Genomic DNA, 6,000 nt, shown 5'->3' on the forward strand with positions numbered 1-6,000 from the left:
GCCTACCCTCTATGCTCATTAACTCTGGCAGGCAGACAGCTGTATCCCCATTGTGTTGGGACACGCTCAATTCGGGACAAAGAGGCTCAGCGGCACCTCGGAGGGTCAGATGCTCGGAGGTGGTTGCTGGGGGGCTCAGCAGGAGCCTTGGAGGGTCTGTAGCAGCAAAGCCCTACTCTGGCACAATGGTGGAGGAAAGATGGTGCTACAAAAGAGGGGTCAACTCGGGGCTTGTTTATTTATGGGTATTGAATGTCTTGTAGCTAGGGTAAGGCTTAGGGAGGTTAGCCTGGTCTCTGAATCAAATACCTGCCTCCTCAAATTCTGTTTGCAATTTCATATGGATAAGATATTCACACAATACACTATTATATAGTGTGTGCTGGTTACTGGCTGCCTCATGCCAACCCTGAAGTCACTGCACTTCAAGGCTGATAGAAATGACCACCCTTAAGTCATGTAAAACTCAAATATTTTGGACTTAAAGGCACTGTGCAAACACACTGTTACTGCAAGTCAGTGAACATCGGCTCCTAAACGGAGCAGAACAGGATGCAAATCTGTCAGCATTTCCCAACTGGCCCGTACCACCTAAGTTATAATGCGAATGAATGAGGCCTTAGTATGCTCTGCTGCAAGGTAAGCTAAACAGTAGCTGATCCCTGAACAGAAACTTTCATTTGGTATTAATTATGGTAAAAAGATATGGCAGGGTTGTGAGAAAATTTAAATGAACCTTTTATCACTGCTGAACTTTAGGCCATTTGCATCATTTGGAGGCTTCCATTATTTGTGTCCAAAAAGTCTGTGCCTACCCAGAGCTCAGTGTAACACAGCAACTGCTGCCTTTTGCAATTCAGGAAATAAGCTGAACCCAGACCAGCAGTGTGAGTGTAACTTATACTTTCTATATGGACCCAAGTTTTATAGCCCTGATAAAGCACAAATGAAGCAGATCTTGTTCAGTCATATAAAATCAAACATGCAAGGGTCTCTCTGTGCTCACTTGACCCCATCTAGGGAGAAGCCTAGTAGGTTTAAATTACACTGTGGGAGCAATTCCTAATCACCTGTGGCTACAGAAATATAGACAGTATTTTCATCTGCTGACACAGACACAGAATATCCCAAAGAGACCTTGGGAAATACTTTCCAGTGACTAAAGGGCATTTCTCAAGTATCTGTCACAAGGTTTTTCCAGAACCAGCTGCTTATATGGTCATTAACTTTCATTTAGCTTTTGTTTAACTACAGTTGAGTTTAAGTAGTTTTTAGCAGATAGTCTGTGCAATCAAGTTCACTGAAGGGCAGGCTCTGAAGGAACTGTCGTACAACTGACAGCAGATGTGAACATAATACCAGATCGCCTTCTTGAAGGTAAACTCTGGCCAACTCCTGGGACCCAGAGATGCATCCCATGTCCTTGGTCCTGATGTGCATCCTGACCATATCCTGACTGCCTGCTAGGGCAGTGCGGGCACCAATGCCCTGTGTGCAAAGGCTGATGTTTACAGAGACTGTTGAGTGGGTAGCCTGTCCCAGCTCCAATGTAGATAGGTGGTGGCTTTGAGACTGGGCCACATTGTGAGCATACCAGCTCTGAAGTCTAAATATAACCAGCCTCAGAGATAACCAAAGATAAGATTTCTGTGCCCAACAGAACACATACCAAAAAGGACAAGAAGAATCATAATCAGCAGTTAAAAATCCCCAAATAACAATAATAAACCCCCCCAGTATAATCCAATGATCACAGTATGCTCATGCCTTCATCTGTTTTCTCCTGCAGGGTCTGAAGCTGATACTACACTCTCTTGTTTCTTAGCTCTGATTAAATGACAGTTGAAATCTATTTTTTTGCATTAGAATTCAAAAAGGCATGACCTACTTGGTAGCATTTCCTCAGAGACAGAAAGAGAGAAAGGGGGGGGGAACAAACAGGGTCAGGAGTTCTCCCTGTGAGCAGTGATAGAATGCAGCAGCCGTAAAAAGAAGTACTAAATATTGCCCTGTGACACTGAAGTTGGACACCTGCCCTAAGTGTCACAGTTACCTCTCCACACTGCCTGCCCAGTGCAAGCTGGCTCTGATGGCCCCGTGGTACCGGCAGCAGCTCCATCCCTTTGGAATGTGGTGGCTGCAGCAAGCACCAGTCTTCAGCAGCCTGATGGAGTGTGTGTTGAGGGTGCGCCCTCAGTGATTTGGGCGGGGAGAACTCTGATAAGGAAGGAAATGCAAAGAGAATGCGCAGGCACCACTTTACTGGGAGGCAGGGAGATAGCAGTACCTCCCCGAGACCCTTTCCCCGTCTGCTGCCCCATGGTGGCAGCCATCCTGGGGAATTCAGAAGGGAGCCGCTCAGGTATGTTTGCCAGTAGAGATGAAGCAGTTTAAAGGCTTTCAGCAATAAGGCATATGCTGGGGGAAAAAAAAGAAAAAAAGACCAGGTTCTTCCTTGCCCTTAGGGCAGTTTTGTTCTGAATCATTATTTGTCTTATGGGTCTTCCTGGAGTGCCATATAGCTGTGTCAGTCCTTCACACGACTCCAAGAGCATTGTGATCACGCGGGATGGGCAGGATGAGGCATTACCTTGCAAGGACACTTTACAATCCTGCCTTTCGGGGGAAAAAAATAAAAATATGCGGGGTAGACCCAGTGTCACAGTCACTCTGCTGGATCTAATCATAGCCCTGTCCTGTCCACAGCCCCAAGGAGCTGCACAAGTACTTAGCCATTGCCTTTCTTGGGCTGAGAAAACATTTAGACCAGTCTTTTAGAGTGGCAGCCCTCTGCAATTCACTGTGATGATTCTGGCCAGTTTCATTTACCACAGGCAAATTTGTTTTCTCTTGCTTGGGAACAACAACAGGGTGAACCTGTAATGACCTGCCATCTTCCACAAATCACAGGACTATATATGTAGGACACAAACATTCTGAGATGGAATTAAGGCAATGAACATTTTATGAATGCTACAAGTTCTAGGAATTATCTGTAAATGTCCAGGCTGTACACAGCTCAGTGTTTGAAAATTTATTTTGCTGAATGCTTTGCCCCATATGGCCAAGCACAGCTTTTTCTTTTTGATTTCCAGGCTCTCGAACCAGAATAAACTACCCTAATTGCTTTTATTTATTATTTATTGAAACAGTATTCCTATCTCAATTTCCCTCTTTATTGGCTGAGTACATGTTAAGTTATGGTGACAGGAAATGACAGATAAAAATGACATGCAGTTTTTACATATATTTTTCGTCAGTGGGGCTCAAAATATTTTAAAATCATTAGCGCCATTTTACAGAAGAAATCCTGAAAGACAGGGCAGGAAATACTTCATCCGACAGGCACAGGGTGGAGCTGGAGCAGCCACTGCAGCTGCTGCTCTCCCTGCTGCTGCCCAACAGCTGCCAAAGTACATTTTGATTCATGAGAGAAACCGTAAGTACATGTAATAGTACAACTGTGATCTTCAGTAACTATCTTGCTCCCTCTGCAATATAAAAACTTTCATGAATATATGAGATGGGACATATTTTAAAGGAGACAATAAGGAATCGTGACTTTATTAACAAAGTTTTAAGGAACTGGCAGTATGTATCTAATGTTTGTGGGTATTAGGGATCAAAAAACCTCAAATATTAATTTACAGGGATAATTTTGCTTCCATTAACTATTTCATTCACAGTCACTGGCTTGAGCTAAAATCTTTGGGTGTGGGGATGTGTACTGATTGTAGCATAGCTCAGCAAAGCACTGAAGTGCATAGAGCCACACAAGTTACAGACAGACCGGCTCTCCAAATCATCCAGTGTTCTCCTTGGCAATTGCTAAGATTGTCCTCTAACAGCGTGGTGTTCCTGTAGTGTTTTTACTAGTCTCACTGTAAAACATGCAGGTGTAGGGTTACCAACATTTTCCCGGGGGACATTATTTCTTGAGGTGAAATCTCCACGTTGCATAGGTTTTCCTGCTGCTTTGCCTACACTTCCCATTCCTTAACAGGGGAAGTTCTTGTTCTCTTCAGTGTTCCCCCTCCGCGCCTCTACACCAGACACAGGCCCTGTCACATGAGCCAGGCTTCCCAATTGCCTGCAGCGACATCAGGCCTGGAAGCACCATCTGGTTTTCATAATCTTTCTGGCATTGCACTGGCCGTGGCCTCCCCCCTGGTGCTGTGCCCTGGAGCACGCAGGTCAGTCCCAAGCACTAAACCCTGGTCAAGTGGGGCGTCTTCCCACCTCAGCTGTGGGCCTGTGGCAGCTGCCCTGGACACCAGGGATGCTTCACACCACAGAATCACAGCATCACAGAATGGGTCAGGTTGGAAGGGACCACAGTGGGTCATCTGGTCCCACCTCCCTGCTCAAGCAGGGCCATCCCTGAGCACATGCCACAGGATTGTGTCCAGATAGTTCTGGAATATCTCCAATGAGGGAGACTCTACAACCTCTCTGGACAATCTGTTCCAGTGAGTGGTCACCTGCACAGTCAAAAAGCTCTTTCTCCTCCAGTGGAACGTTCTGTGCAGCAGTTTCTGCCTGTTGCCTCTTGTCCTATTGCTTGGCTGAGAAGAGTCTGGCTCCATCTTCTTGGTACCCTCCCACCATTAGATACTTAAAGACGTTGATGAGTCCTCCTCTCAATTGTCACTGGTAATGTAAAAAACCAGATTTCAACTGTAACTTAAACAGAACTAAGAAACAAGAGAGTACAGTAACAGCTTCAGGCCCTGCAGGAGAAGACTGAGGGATGGAGGGCATGAGCATGCTGTGATCACTGGATTACACTGGGGGTTTTTATTATTGTTATTTGGGAATTTTTAACTGCTAATCATGATTCTTCTCGTCCTTTCTGGTACTTATTCTGTTGGGCACCTTTCCCCCAGTGAATTTTGCAGTGCCTGGATGGCTCTGAGCTGTCACCACAGATGGCCCCCCTTGGCCACAGAAGCACTGCGTGGCCCAGGGGTTTCCCATGACACCGATTTCAGTAGGAGAGGGTGACGCTCTGCTGCCTGCTCAGGAAGCGGTGTCACAGGGGAACCCCCTGCCAGGCCCGGAGCCCGTTGCTGGGGCCAGGAAACTCCACTGTTCCCTAATAGTGTTTGCTGACCCCCTTCGTTTTTTGGCTGCAATAACCCCCTGCAGTGCTACAGGCTGGGGGCAGAGTGGCTGGAAAGTAGCCCAGTGGAGAAGGACCTGGGGGTGCTGGTCACCCGCAGCTGAACATGTGCCCAGGTGGTCAAGCAGGCCAATGGCATCCCGGCTTGTGTCAGGAATAGCACAACCATCACGACCAGGGCAGTGATTGTCCCTCTGTACTCGGCACTGGTGAGGCCACACCTGGAGTTCTGTGTCTGGTTGGGCCCCTCAACTCAAGGAGGACATCTTGGTCTTGGAACGAGTCCAGAGAAAGGCAAAGAAGCTGATGAAGGATCTGGAGCAGCTGAGGGAGCTGGTGGGGTTTAGCTGGGAGAAAAGGAGGCTCAGGGGGTCCTTACCCCTCTTTACAACTCTCTGAAAGGAGTGTGTCACCAAGTGGGGGTCAGGCTCTTCTCCCGGGTAACAAGTGGCAGGACAAGAGGACATAGTTTTCATCTGTGCCAAGGGAGGTTTAGGTTGGACATTAGGAAGAATTTCTTCACAGCAAGGGTGATTAGACATTTGAACGGACTGCCCAGGGAGGTGGTGGAGGTGTTTAAGGAAAGACTGGACGTGGCACTTAGTGCCATGGTCTAGCTGGCGTGGCCGTGTCCGGTCAAAGGTTGGACTCGATGACCTCAGAGACCATTTCCAACCTAACTGACTCCGCGATTCCATTCCCAGGACGGAAGGCAGATAACGCACCGCCCCCGCAACCTCCCGTCCCCGCTCCCGGTGCGCCTGCGCGGCCGCGGTGGCTCCTCCTCCCTGCCATCCCATCCCATCCCTCCCTTCCCTTCCCTCCCTTCCAGGCCCGGGCCGGGCTCTCTCCGCGTCCTTCCGGCCCCGGGCGCGCAG

Source organism: Manacus candei, unplaced genomic scaffold (assembly GCF_025592945.1).
Source record: "Manacus candei isolate 608988 ecotype Guabito, Panama unplaced genomic scaffold, ASM2559294v1 h1tg000018l, whole genome shotgun sequence".
NCBI classification, from domain to species: Eukaryota; Metazoa; Chordata; class Aves; order Passeriformes; family Pipridae; genus Manacus; species Manacus candei.